The 13678-nt window shown below is 39.4% G+C and overlaps 1 pseudogene; it reads left to right on the forward strand.

The window, feature by feature from the left end:
• The first annotated feature begins 12839 nt into the window (after nucleotides 1-12839).
• LOC110574061 lies at nucleotides 12840-13266 on the forward strand (annotated as a pseudogene).
• Nucleotides 13267-13678: the final 412 nt, after the last annotated feature.

Raw genomic sequence — 13678 nt, forward strand, 5'->3', positions numbered from 1 at the left:
AGAGGGAGAAGCAGGCTTCCTGCTGAGCCGGGAGCCCGATGTGGGACTCGATCCCAGGACCCTGGGATCATGACCTGAGCCGAAGGCAGTCACTTAACCAACTGAGCCACCCAGGCGCTCCCCCCTATTTAGTTGTTTTATATCATTTATTGTTTTCCTTATCAGTAGATTAAAGGGGGGTGGAGAATTACAACATCTTGTGCATGCTACTTAAATATCGTGATCATTTTTATTCATGTTAGGAGGGAGGACTTGATTCTGCTTGATTTGAACAAATCCATTATCAGTGCTTTCAACCTTTGCCATTCCAAATTGAGGTCCGCTTGGAGCTTGGAAGACTGCTGTATCTTAGAGGGCTTTTTCCTTTATAATTTCTTAAAATGCAAGAATGGAAATCAGGAAAAATCAGACACCACTAAAATGATTTAAGTATTTATATAGGTAACCAAGATGTAATGGTTTTTCCTGACTAGAAGTCAGTTTTATCTTCATTAGAGGAGACTATTCCTAACATCATATCTCATGTAATTAGCAGATAAAAAAATATATATGCATGAAAGGCAAATGAACATCCTCCCAGGCTGTGAGAGTCAAACTGAATTAACTGAGGATGATTTGGGGGGCCTGGATATTAGCACCCCCTGCCTCCCTAACCGAGCTTCCCTTGGGTTTACCAGATGTTCAAAAGTGGCATACCCAGACAACTCCCCTAGCACAAAATCTAAAACCAGATTGTTAGTCACCTGAATGACTATTCTCATGCTTGTCCTGTAAAAAGGCAGAAGAGCAGAAGACCCATGATATGACCAACTGCACATCAACCCAAACATCCCTCTACCGCAAGAAGATGAGGCAATCATCCAGCTGATTTCATCCACCTCTGAGCTCCAACCCATATTAAGTGAAGCTTGCTAGAAAGTACCTGAGCCAAGGCAGAGTATACCTTGCTGGACACAGGTCCTCATCTGCCACAAGCACCTTTTACCTAAGAGATTACTATTGCCCCCTCTTTGGCCACATCTGTCCTTTTGGCCCCTGGCACAGTAGCATTCTTCCTCCTCCTCATTTAGCTTGGGCATCATCACCTTTACCATCTGAATCTCATATTTGTCTTCTGTGCTACCACACAACCATTTCCAACAGTCCAGTTGCTGCTTCTACTAACTTCCCAAGACTAAGAATTTTTGATCTTCCTCTCTTTTCCATGACCTCTGCTTTCTCCAGGCAGCCAAGCCACTGCTTATTAAAACATGGCCATGTATGGTATTTACACAAAAACTCAACTTCAGGAGATTAAACAAGTAAGGGATTATTTTCTACATAATAAAGAACTAAAAGCCAGCCCAGAGCTTGGGCAACTGCTCAAGGAAGTCATGGGGAACGAGGTTCCTTCTACGAGCTTTACCATGTGGCTTCTGTCTTAATGATCTCAAGATGACTCCTTCTACTCTAAACATTGAGTCTTAATCTGAGTCAAAAATAAAAGAGAAGAAGGATGTGGGGCAAATAACAAATGCAAAATGGATCTATCTTTTTTTTTTTAATCAGAGGAAGAAAAGCTTCAGAGGCCTAGCCATTAGATTTCTGCTTGCATCTCATTGGTCAGAGTGGTTTACATGGTCATTCCTAGCTGCAAGGAAGTCTGGAGAGGTGATGGGTACATGGGAGGTGATTGGCAAGTGGGACTGTTTGTTTGCCAATTCAAACAAAATTAGAGTTCCTTTAGTAAGTAAGAAGGGAGAATGGCTATTATGGAGACAATTAGCTATGTCTGTCCAAGTCAACTCCTTTGGCTACTCAACATTCACACACATGCTTCTCCCCAAGGTAGAACATGCTTAGCACTGCTCCCCAAAGGTGACAATCCAAAAGTCTAATTTATTTGCTTCATTCAACTCTTCAGAGTTTCTGTGATTCTGTCAGATCTAAATTGGACTTTATATGGTCTAGTGACCTATAAACTGAAAGACAACCTATCTTTCCTCAGCATATTCACTATTCAATGGTTAAAAAAAACAAAGACCAGTTTAAGGTCAATATTAAACCCTATTGGGAAGAGAATAATGGAAAGCCCACAGCAGAGATCATACCAGAGTAAACATGAAACATTGCCTAGCAGGAAGGCTCAGAGCTTCTGTGTTCTCTCAGGGTACTTTCCTGGATTACCCAATCCACCATCCTCATGTTCTCCTCCCTGGGAGACCCTCTCTTGATTATTGTCATTGAAGACCTTATACGAAGAGGGCATTATAGAGAATGACTTCCCCTGAGGGGCACAGATTTCTTGGACCCACTTCTATTGGTTTGAATTTGGGGTACAAGAAGGGACTTAAAAGATTTATTTATTTTTTTATTTAAATTCAAATAGCCAACATATAGTACATCATTAGTTTCAGATGTAGAGTTCAATAATTCATCTATTCCATATAACACCCAGTGCTCATCACATCATGTGCCCTCCTGAATGCCTGTCACCCAATTACCTCATCCCTTCACCCACCTCCCCTCCAGCAACTATCAATTTGTTTCCTATAGTTGAGTCTCTGATGGTTTGTCTCCCTCTCTGATTACTTCCCATTCAGTTTTCCCTCCCTTCCCCTATGATCCTCTGTGCTGTTTTTTATATTCCACATATGAGTGAAACCATATGATAATTGTCTTTCTCTGACAGACTTATTTTGCTCAGCATAATACCCTCAAGTTCCATCCACGTTGATGTAAATGGTGAGTATTCATCCTTTCTGATGGCTGAGTAATATTCCATTATATATATAGTCTATATTCCATATATATACTTCCATAAAAATCTATATCTATATAATATTCCATTATATATATATATATATATATGTATATATGTATGTATATATTACATCTTCTCTATCCATTCATCTGTTGATAGACATCACAGCTCTTTCCATAATTTGACTATTGTGGACATTACTGCTATAAACATCAGGGTATATGTGCCTCATCAGATCACTGCATTTGTATCTTTGGGGTAAATACCTAATAGTGCAATTGCTGGGTTGTAGAGTAGCTCTGTTATTAACTTCTTGAGGAACCTCCATACTGTTTTCCAGAGTGGCTGTACCAGCTTGCATTCCCAATAACAGTGTAAGAGGGTTCCCCTTTCTCCACATCCTCACCAACATTTGTTGTTTCCTGACTTGTTAATTTTAGCCATTCTGACTGGTGTGAGGTGGTATCTCATTGTGGTTTTGATTTGTATTTCCCTGATGCCAAGGGATGTGGAGCACTTTTTCATGTGTCTGTTGGCCATTTGTATGTCTGTTCATGTCTTTGGCCCATTTCTTGACTAGATTATTTGTTTTTTGGGTGTTGAGTTTGATAAGTTCTTTATAGATCTTGGATACTAGCCCTTTATCTGATATGTCATTTGCAAATATCTTCTCCCATTCCATAGGTTGCCTTTTAGTTTTGTTGACTATTTCCTTTGCTGTGCAAAATCTTTTTGTCTTGATGAAGTTGCAATAGTTCATTTTTTGCTTTTGTTTCCCTTGCCTTTGGAGACATGTCTAGCAAGATGTCGTGGCATAGGTCGAAGAGGCTGCTGCCTGTGTTCTCCTCTAGGATTTTAATGGATTCCTGTCTCACATTGAGGTCTTTCAACCATTTGAGATTATCTTAGTGTATGGTGTAAGAGAATGGTCCAGTTTCATGCTTCTCCATGTGGTTGTCCAATTTTCCCAAAACCATTTGTTGAAGAGACTGTCTTTTTTCCATTGGATATTCTTTCCTGCTTTGTCCAAGATTAGTTGACCGTAGAGTTGAGGGTCCATTTCTGGGTTCTGTATTCTGTTCCATTGATCTATGTATCTGGTTTTTTTTTTTTTTTTTTTTTTTTTTTTTTGTGCCAGTACCATGCTGTCTTGATGATTACAGCCTTGTAATATAGATTTAAGTCTGGCATTGGGATACCACCACCTTTGGTTTTCTTTTTCAACATTCTTCTATTTAGGGTATTTTCTGGTTCCATATAAATTTTAAGATTATTTGTTCCAGCTCTATGAAAAATGTCGATGGTATTTTCATTGGGATTGCATTGAATGAGTAGACTGCTCAAGGTAATATAGACATTTTAACAATATTTATTTTTCTAATCCATGAGCATGAAATATCTTTCATCTCTTTGTGTCTTCCTCAATTTCTTTTCTGTAGTTTTTAGAGTACAGATGCTTTGCCTCTTTGGTTAGGTTTTTTTCCTAGATATCCTATGGGTTTTGGTGCAATCGTATATGGGATTGATTCCTTAATTTCTCTTTCTTCTGTCTCATTGTTAGTGTATAGAAATGCAACTGATTTCTGTGCATTGATTTTATATTCTGTCATGTTGCCGAATTCCTGTATGAGTTCTAGCAATTTTGGGGTGGAGTCTTTTTGGTTATCACCAAGGAATATCATGTCACGTGTGAATAGTGCAAGTTTGACTTCTTCTTTGCTGATTTGGATGCTTTTTTTTCTTTCTTTCTTTTTGTTGTCTGATTGCTGAGGCTAGGACTTCTAGTACTATGTTGAACAACAGTGGTGAGAGTGGACATCCCTGTTGTGTTCCTGACCTTAGGGGCAGTTTTTCCCCATTGAACGTGATATTTGCTGTGGGCTTTTCTTAGATGGCTTTATGATATTGAGGTATGTTCCCTGTATCAATACACTGTGGAGAGTTTTAATCAAGAAAGGATTTGGTATTTTTTCAAATGCTTTTTCTGCATCAATTGAGAGGGTCATATGTTCTTGCCCCTTCTCTTATTAATGTGATGTATCACATTGATTTGCAAATGTTGAACCACTCTCGCAGCCCAGGAATAAATCCCACTTAGTTGTGGTGAATAATCCTTTTAATGTACTGTTGGAGATCCTATTGGCTAGTATCTTGGTGAGTATTTTGACATCCGTGTTCATCAGGGATATTGGTCTGTAATTCTCCTTTTTGGTGGGGTCTTTGGATTTGGGATCAAGGTAATGCTGGCCTCATATGACAAGTTTGGAAGTTTTCCTTCCATTTCTGTTTTTTTTTTTTAACAGCTTCAGAAGAATAAGTATTAGTTTTTAATTTTTTAAAAATTTATTTGACTTAATCAAATTATTTGATTTAATCTCCCAACTTGTTTGTTGGCAGATTTTTTATTACTGCTTCAGTTTCCTTGCTTGTTATGGGTCTGTTCAGGTTTTCTATTTCTTCCTGCTTCACATTTGGTAGTTTATAGTCTCTAGGAATTCATCCATTTCTTCCAGATTGCCTAATTTGTTGGCATATAGTTGCTTATAATATGTTCTTAAAATTGTATTTTTTTGGTGTTCATTGTGATCTCTCCTCTTTCATTCATGATTTTATTTATTTGGGTCCTTTCCTTTTTGATAAGTCTGGCTAGGGGTTTATTGAGCTTATTAATTCTTTCAAAGAACCAGCTTCTAGTTTTGTTGATCTGTTCTACTGTTCTTTTGGTTTCTATTTCATTGATTTCTGCTCTAATTTTTATTATTTCTTTTCTCCAGCTTGGTTTAAGCTTTATTTGCTGTTTCTTCTCCAGCATATATGGTTAGCTTGTGTATTTGAGAATTTTCTAGTTTCTTGAGAAACTCATATTGCTATGTACTTCCCTCTTAGGGCCGCTTTTGCTTCATCCCAAAGATTTTGAACAGTTGTGTTTTCATTTTCATTTGTTTCCATGAATTTTTTTTTAATTCTTCTTTAATTTCCTGGTTGACCCATTCATTCTAAAAGGATGCTCTTTAACCTCCAAGTATTTGAGTTCCTTCCAGATTTCCCCTTGAGATTGAGTTCAAGTTTCAAAACATTGAAAATATGCAGGGAATAATCCCAATCTTTTGGTACGAGTTGAGACCTAATTTGTGACCCAGTACGTGATCTATTCTGAAGAATGTTCCATGTTCGCTCGAGAAGAATGTGTATTCTGTTGCTTTCGGATAGAATGTTCTGTATATATCTGTGAAGTCCATCTGGTCCAGTGTGTCATTCAAAGCCCTTGTTTCTTTGTTGATCTTCTGCTTAGATGATCTGTCCATTGCTGTGAGTGGGGTGTTGAAGTCCCCTACTATTTATTGTATTATTATCAATGTGTTTCTTTAATTTGGTTATTAATTGGTTTATATAATTGGCTGCTCCCAAGTTAGGAGCATACATTGTATAATTGTTAGATCTTCTTTTTGGATAGACCCTTTAAGTATGATATAGTGTCTATCTTCATCCCTTACTACAGTCTTTAGTTTAAAATCTAATTTGTCTAACATAAGGACTGCCACCCAGCTTTCTTTTGATGTCCATTAGCATGACAAATACTTCTCCATCCCCTCACTTTCAATCTGGAGGTGACTTTGGGTTAAAAATGAGTCTCTTGTAGACAGCATATGGATGGGTCTTGCTTTTTAATATAATCCGATACCCTGTGTCTTTTGATTGTAGCATTTAGCCCATTTACATTGAGAGTAACTATTGAAAGATATGAATTTAGTGCCATTACCTGTAAAGTCAGTTTTTGTATATTGTCTCTGTTCCTTTCTGGTCTATGTTACTTTTGGGCTCTCTCTTCACTTACAAGATCCCCTTTAATATTACTTGCAGGGCTAGTTTAGTGATCACAAATTCTTTTAGTTTCTGTTTGTTCTGCAAGCTCTTTATCTCTACTTCCATTCTGAATGATACCCTAGCTGGATAAAGTATTCTTGGCTGCATGTTTTTCTCATTTAATACCCTGAATATACTCTGCCAGCCCTTTCTGGCCTGCCAGGTCTCTGTGGATAGGTCTGCTGCCAGTCTAATGTTTCTACCCTTGTAGTTTAAGGACTGATTTTCTTGAGCTGCTTTCAGGATTTTCTCTTTATCTCTGAGATTTGCAAGCTTCACTATTATATGTCAGGGTGTTGATCTATTTTTATTGATGTTTGAGGGGGGTTTGCTCTGCCTCCTGGACTTGAATGCCTTTTCCTTCACCAGATGAGGAAAGTTCTCAGCTATGCTTTGCTCAAAAATACATTCTGTGTCTCTCTCTTCCTTCTTCCTCTGGTACTCCAGTTATTCTAATATTGTTTCACTTTATGGTATTTCGGATTTCTCAAAGCCTCTCCTCATGATCCATTAGCTGTTTTTCTCTCTTTTTCTCATCTTCCTTAGTTTCCACCATTTTGTCTTCTATGTCACTCACTTTCTTCTGCCTCATTTACCCTAGCCATTAAAGTGTCCATTTTAGACTGCATCTCAGTTAAAGCATTTTTAATTTTGGCCTGATTAGATTTTAGTTCTTGTATTTCTTCACTATGGGATTTTCTAATGTCTTTTATGCTTTTTTCAAGCCCAGCTAGTATCTTTATAATCATTTTTCTGAATTCTAGGTCTGACATTTTACTTATATCCATATTGATTAAATCTATGGCAGAGTATTACCTCTGGTTCTTTCTTTTGTTGTGAATTTCTCCTTCTAGTCATTTTGTCCAGAGAAGAATAGATGAACAAGAGAACAAAATAAAAAATATCAATCACAACCGCAGCGAAATACACACTAGACAAATCCAAAGAGATCAGAAACCAAAAAAGAAAAGAATAAAAAAAGGAAAAAAGAGAGAATATAATCTCACAGGTGGACAAAACAGGGTGATACCCTTGGCCCTGGGTGTATTTTGGACACTAAATCCCAAAATTGTAAAGAAAGAAAACTTACATACATATACAAAAATAAAATTGAATACAGTGAAAGGAAGCCAAAAATTAAGAATATATCTATAAAATGTAAATGTAAAAAAAATGAACACTTAAAAAGACTTAAAAAAAGTTGATAAAATAAGAAACTAGTTGACAAGGAAAAAAGGAAAAAAGAAAAAGAAAATTTTAAACTGAAAGATTAAAGAATCATGAGAAAAAAAAAATTCTACATACTACTTTCCCCTGGCACAGGAGCTTTTCAGTTCTGTGTGATCTGTAAACTTAGTATTAGCCTGATGTTCTTGCTGGTCTCCTGGGGGAGGGGCCTGTTGCACTGATTCTCAGATGTCTTTGCCTGGGCAGAGTTGCACAGCCCCTTGCCAGGTTGCTCAGTGTAAGCTGCTTCTGGTTGCTCTATGTGGCTTTTGTTTCCTGAAGGATTTCCTAGCTGCTTTAGAGGATGAAGAAAACAATAAGAATGGCAGCACCCCAATCTCCAGTCCCAGAGCTGAACGATCGAGACCCTCCGACTCTTCAGTGCACCCTCAGGGAAAAGCAGTCAATCACTTTTGTGTGTGCAAAACTCTGCAGACTCCTGTGGTGCACACTCCCACTCCCAGGGGGAGGAGGAAGATCCCTGCAGTTCTGCTGTTCTCTGGGCCCCTGCTTGGAGAGTGGTTGCCTGATTGTGACTCAGTTCATGGTTTATGGCAACACTGAGCTGAGAGCCCACTCCTGGGCTCACTGATTGTAGCCTGCTTCCCTGCTCCAATGGTTGGGAACTCAGCCACACTCACACACCCCTGTTCTTTCTGTGACCCCAGAGATCCTGAGACCATGCTCTCCCACCTAATATTCTGCCCCACTTCACCACCTGAGCACTTTTCAGACAGGGACGTCCCTCACCAGAGCAGACTTCTAAAAGGTCTGATTTTGTGCTCTGCTGCTATATCAGCTTCCAGAGGCCCCCTCCCTCCATGGTTTTTCTTCCAATATATCCCCTCAGATTCACTTCTCTGCACCTCCTCCCTTGCAAAAAGTAGTTGATTTTCTATTTGTGGAATTGCAGCAATTCTTTTCTTAGATCTTAGGTTGAATTCACAGGTGTTCAGAATAATCTGATAGATATCTAGCTAAATTCAAGGGACCAGATGAAACGAGGGTCTCCTATTCTTCTGCCATCTTTCCAGAAACTGGGGACTTAGAAGATTTAATAATTGCAGCCTCTTATTAGCCTTTGGCAATATAGTTCCCTCAAAAATGTAGACTTCCAATGCTCTTGGTCAGTTAATTCCATGTGTGAATAACCACAGGCAAATATTTCATCTAGGCATGGTATTTAGTAAGATTCCTTTCCCTTACATAGAAATCTCTAGGCTTTTCCCAGTCCTCTATTCTATAGCTTAATGGCCAATACCTTGAAGTCATTTAAAATAATAGGCATTAGTAGGGGGATATCAAGTGTAATATGATCTCGGTTGATTGACCTTTGTCTGAAGATGTCTTTGTGAAGAAGAGATTGTGTATGCAAAAATTTTAAGATACTAAGTCTGTGCCTCACTGCCACTCTTTTTGCCTGTCTGTCTTTGGTAAAAATACATTTATTTTTAAAATTCTGCGTGGATCCAAAAAATAGGACTCTCAGTCAATTTTGAATCGTAAAGAATACCACTCCTGTCTCTACTTACAGACTGGCTAACTCTAGTCTGAGTTCCAGAGGGGAAAAAAAGTCTATAACCACATGACAAGGTTCTGAATTTTCCTACTACTTATTTTAACAGCAAAGCTGTCATAGTACATGATCTGTATCCCAAAGAACAGCAGGTGACAATCGACCAAATGTGTTGCCACCAACTAATAATGGTGACCAGATTTGTCGCCTGAACTGAGTTCCCACTGTTCAAAGCCCCACTCAGCCAAGTCCACATTTTAGAGACTTACTGGCAGCACCCCCTTTCAGGTAAAAAATTCTGTCAGGTAGAATGGATTCAGCTGCAGCTACTGAAAAAAATAACTGTAGGAACACAGTCACCTACTACCCAGTTCACAGAAAGGAGCTTTGGAGACTGATTTGCCAATAGTAATGACTAGGATTTCTTACACTCTGGCCATGCCAATTTCCTTGAAGAGCAGCTGAGGTACATAATCTAATCTATTTCTCACAGTAATCCTCTGCAACAGTGGTATGTTAGTATCCTCCTTTTGCAGATGAGTAAATTGAGGCTCAGCATCTAGGCGACTTGCTCGGTTACACCCAGTTGCTGTGTAGTGGAGCAGGTACTTGAATCCCGATCAGAGCGCTGTAAAAGCCAGTGCCTTTTATCACTGAATCATTTAAATCATTTAATCTGTGTTTAGGGTAAAACGGTGTCACTGAGGGCAAAAAGAACTACATTGCAAGTCAGCATGCCACATCACGGCATGAGAAATGGTTATATCATAGAGACCAGGCAAGTTGTTCATGTGCACAGAGCAGAGCCAGCACTCAAGCACTGAGCCACAGCCTCATGCAAACACCACCACCAAATGCACAGTATTTTCTATCTGAATAGACTGCTCAGGATGTAAACATCAGAAAATAATGAGTCAGGCTCTCCCAAGCATATGCTTCATTCCTAAGCCAAGCAAATTGCTGCAGTAAGAGCATGGCTTTGGGGCACAGTACCTGGGCACCCGAGTGAGATGCCCATCTGAGGCAGTCAACAGGAATAAGCCGAGGGTTTTCGCACTCTTCTCACCGTTGGGGCTGCCCCACTATGCCCCTGTGGGGCCTGGAAGTCCGGTTGCTCTCACACTGTGACACCAGCTCCCTTTGGAAATAGGCTGCACTCTCTTGGTTTGAATGGGCACAGCTTCTCCCCTACAACTCCTTTTGATCAAAAGGGATAAATCACATTAATGTACTGTGGACATTTCATAGGCTCCCACAACGTCGGCATCCTGGCAGTGGGATTAGTGTTACATGGGGAAGGACACTTCGCCATGAGCCATGCTGGTCACTGGTGGCCTAGAACCCAGTGTCCTGAGGAGCTAGACCCAAGGGGCAGTGGCCCCCAAATCCCTGGGCTCACCCACAGCTCTTTCCGAGGAGACCAAGGCAGGATTGTTTTGTTCCAAACAAAGTGAAAGCATGAAAAAAGGAGAGGAATATCCACATCTGGACACTGCTGATCAAATTAGTTTGGGATGTTCTGCTCAGCCTGCAGTGAAGGATGCAGGGTGGTGTCAGCAGGTACACACTGACTTGCCTGCTCTTGGTCCTCTCATACCTACAGCAGAAACTGATTTTCCCAAATCTAGCCCTGGTAAGTGATTGGATCACATCTTGTGTTTCTGTCTCTTCCGTAGACCATAAACCTAAGACAGGTCATGGTGCGTGAGTGCACGTGTGTGGCTTTTCCCCATGGCCTCTAAGGTAGCCATGGCTGCTTTGCTATTTGATTTACTAGATACCCTGAAATCTGATATATTGAAAAGAGGAAAAGACTCATAATAATCTTTCCCTTTGGAAGTAATTTTTATGTATTACAACTCTAGATTCCAGAGTGGGCTAGAATTAGTAATGGAGAGATTTTCATGAAAAATGTCATTCTCTTAAACAGAGTTTTTATGGATAGATAGATGATAAGTGGCCATATAGATAGATGAATAGATAAATACAAGAAAAATGACAGATATGATAGAGAGATAGAATATAGATAGTATTATACATTAGATAGTAATATTTACCAAAGGTATGTTTTTTAGAGAAGTGGCCATATAGATAGATGAATAGATATATACGAGAAAAATGACAGATATGATTGAATATAGATAGTATTATACATTAGACAGTAATATTTACCAAAGGTATGTTTTTTAGAGAAGTGGCCATATAGATAGATGAATAGATACATACGAGAAAAATGACAGATATGATTGAATATAGATAGTATTATACATTAGACAGTAATATTTACCAAAGGTATGTTTTTTATATACATACATACATACACAACATGAACACAATCACAGGAAATAGAAAAGGTATTTAAAAAATATAATATCATCTAGAAGCTGTCCCTTTGGTAAGAGGGAAATGGAAAAGAACAGCTCTTTTTTTCTTCTCCTTGGTGTGCCCTTGAGGAAATGGCAATGAATTCCTACCCCCGCCGCCGCCCTGTGGTATAATGAACTGCCTTCAGTTTCTGTGATACAGATTTTTATCTTTGTGAAATCCTCCATTCCAATAATGTTATCTTTTCATTCACAGAGCTAATGGGAGTTATTACTGCAGCCCATGCAGTATTTATTACTGCAGCCCATGCAGAATCAATGCCCATGCAGAATTAAAGTTTTAGACCATTTAACAATGGTCCTATAATAAAATTCCCACTGGAATGACAGCTGCTAGCTTTTGAACTCCTTGAGCTCAGAGGGTATGCCTGCCCATGTTCATACTTCATTTCTCAGCCTGGTGCTTTGAATTTAAAGGGTGCTTGGTATATGTATTTTTAACTTATTTTAATACACATAAATATGATTCATGTTTTAGACAAGCGGGAAAGGTCTATCAGAGCAATGCACGTGGGTCTTTGAGAGTAGAAACATCTCTCATTCCACATCCTAAATTCAAACTTGGTGAGAAAGAGCTGGTACAAACCAAAGAGGAGAAGATTTTTACTTTTACTTGAAATAGTCTATATATTTGGAATTTGAATACCTTGTCTTGACTTCAAGTGAAGCTAGAAAGCCAAAAGGGAAGGGATACAGTACACAGAAGAGAATCAACCAAAAGGCAGCAAGAGAATTTCATGTAGCTGCTGGCATATGCTCAAAAAATATTTTTAAAAATCTGGAGAGCGGACATCTCATGGCTGTGTCGTGCGCGTGAGCTCCGTGGGGCCGGGGAGGCAGCAGCTGCCGCGCAGGGAGGAAGCCGAGGCCGCAGCTTGAGGGAGGCCCTGGCCCCTCTGCGCCTGTGTCTGGCAGAGCCCGTGGGAGACGAAGAGACAATCCTTCCCTGCCGCCCATCCGGATAATCAAGAGTTTTGGCCGGACCTTTGAGCACACACCGAGAGAGTGAGGAGCCAGACGAAAAGCACAGACTACGGCGCTGAAACGGATTAATAAGGAATTTAGTGATTTGGCCCGTGACCCTCCAGCACAATGTTCTGCAGATCCAGTTGGGGATGATATGTTTCATTGGCAAGCCACAATTATTGGACCTAATGACAGCCCATATCAAGGCGCTGTATTCTTTTTGACAATTCGTTTTCCTACAGACTACCCCTTCAAACCACCTAAGGTTGCATTTATGACAAGAATTCATCATCCAAATATTAACAGTAATGGCAGCATTTGTCTCGATATTCTAAGATCACAGTGGTCTCCTGCTTTGACTATTTCTAAAGTTCTTTTATCCATTTGTTCACTGCTATGTGGTCCAAACCCAGATGACCCTCTAGTGCCAGAGATTGCACGGATCTATAAAACAGAGGTAAGTACAACAGAATATCTCGGGAATGGACTCAGAAGTATGCCATGTGATGCTACCTTAAAGTCAGAATAACCTGCATTATAGCTGGAATAAACTTTAAATTACTGTTCCTTTTTTGATTTTCTTATCTGGCTGCTCCCCTATCAGACCTCATCTTTTTTTATTTTATTTTTTGTTTACCTCCCTCCATTCATTCACATGCTCATCTGAGAAGACTTAAATTCTTCCAGCTTTGGACAATAACTGCTTTTAGAAACTGTAAAGTAGTTACAAGAGAAAAGTTGCCCAAGATTCAGAATTTTTTAAAAAATGGAGCATGTGTATTATGTGGCCAATGTCTTCACTCTAACTTGGTTATGAGACTAAAACTATTCCTCACTGCTCTAACATGCTGAAGAAATCATCTGAGGGGGAGGGAGATGGATGCTCAGTTGTCACATCAAAGGAAGCAGCATTATTCTAGCATCCAGTCTTTTTTTAAGCCTTCCACTGTTAGAGATTTGAGGTTACATGATATGCTT

This window comes from Neomonachus schauinslandi, chromosome 6, assembly GCF_002201575.2.
Source record: "Neomonachus schauinslandi chromosome 6, ASM220157v2, whole genome shotgun sequence".
In the NCBI taxonomy this organism is placed as follows: domain Eukaryota; kingdom Metazoa; phylum Chordata; class Mammalia; order Carnivora; family Phocidae; genus Neomonachus; species Neomonachus schauinslandi.